Source organism: Orycteropus afer, unplaced genomic scaffold, assembly GCF_000298275.1.
Source record: "Orycteropus afer afer isolate SDZICR_OR568_19922 unplaced genomic scaffold, OryAfe1.0 scaffold00150, whole genome shotgun sequence".
NCBI lineage: Eukaryota > Metazoa > Chordata > Mammalia > Tubulidentata > Orycteropodidae > Orycteropus > Orycteropus afer.
In genome coordinates this window covers 8,114,610-8,116,113 of record NW_006921737.1, presented here as the reverse complement: position 1 = coordinate 8,116,113, position 1,504 = coordinate 8,114,610, and the positions used below count along the sequence as shown (strand labels likewise).

Here is a 1,504-nt window from a genome sequence, read left to right as displayed (position 1 = left end):
AGGGACACATTTAGGAAAACTGTGTTAATGTTCCTGATGATTACATATTCATTAAAGTGATGGTTATGATTACTGTGTGGCAAAATATAAAATGCTTATGAGTACTATTAAATTATATATGCATATGAATATGAATATAGCTAGTTTTTTGCTACCATCATTTTTAACTAACTACCTAAGAAAACCCTAGAAGAAAAGCCTGAAAGTGCAAAGAACAGTAATATTACAGTGATAGGAATGTCAAAGTTTTATTCTCCTTTCAACAGATTCTCTGTTATAGGCTTATATAATTTTTGAAAAAAAAACCAAAAACATTAAGAGGGAAACACTTCTTCTTCTTCTTCTTCTTGTCATAAGCAACCACACTCACCGTGAATACCTTCTCTGGGGTCCCCTTAGCCCTCATGTTGGTGTCATGGACTTGCTTGAGAATCATCCAGGCTTCATCGTGTTTGCCCATCTGGTAAAGTCAAGGGAAGAGACAGAAAATCCATTGCTGAATACACTTTCTCATCTCTGTTCTCAGGGAAGGAAACCCTACAAACCCAACTCACTGCCATCACGTCAATTCCAACTCATTGGAATCCTATTGGGTTTCCAAGGCTGAGTGCTTTCTGGAAGCACACAGCCTCCTCTTTCTTCCATAGAGCAGCTGGTGGGTTTGAACCACCAATCTTTTGGTCAGCAGTCAAATGCCTTAACTGCTACACCACCAGAGCTCCTCCATAAACCCAACGGGTGCCGTTATCTAAATCTGAGGTGACTGGACATGGAGTCATTACTGTTTGGACTCATGAAAGACCAGGACAAGTTTCCATATCCAGCCCACGTTGAAAGAGTAATAGGGTTGTGTCTTCATGATGTCAGTGCTTGGTATTATTATCATTCTATCTATAACTATTCATTTGGTTATGAGGTGGAAACAACTGCTGGGTTCAACAGACGGCAAGTGGGAAATGTGTCCATCACTGATGAGATGAAGGCAAAGAAGCAGCAAAAAGTAAATTTTGAGATAACCCTGATTAGAAAATTTCCAACTGCATCTGCCTTCTGATCAATGAAACTAAAGAAGGAATTAGTCATGAAGCATCATGTGGCAGAAAGCTCAAGAAGGAGGCATGTAAGGGGACTCTGTGAATTGGAGTCCTGCTGTCCCTCTGCCAACCTCTGGCCTGCCTGACCACTGCAAGCACCAGCTCTTCCCGAAGTTGGAAAGCTCGTAGGACTCATCTCTCAAGACACTGGGAGAAGCTTTCTGGTAAGTAGGGGTCCTGCAGAGCTGTAAATCCTAGGGGGCTTAGCAATTACTTACTAGCTTTACCACAGACCTCACTGAAGCACTGAAAAGCATCACACAGCTTTTTAAAAGCCTCACAATCAGGATATCTGGAGAGAGTGGGTGGCTTGAAGCAGCATGGAGAGCTGCCCTTCTCCCACTGCCCAGCCTTAGAGAGTGGCTCTCCCTCTCTGTGGGCAAGGAGCCCCTGAGCCCCTCCAGCTCTGA

The 1,504-nt window shown here is 43.1% G+C and overlaps 1 pseudogene; it reads right to left on the bottom strand.

The window, feature by feature from the left end:
• Positions 1-1,504, bottom strand: part of LOC103201424 — a 113,334-nt pseudogene that overhangs the window by 55,386 nt on the left and 56,444 nt on the right.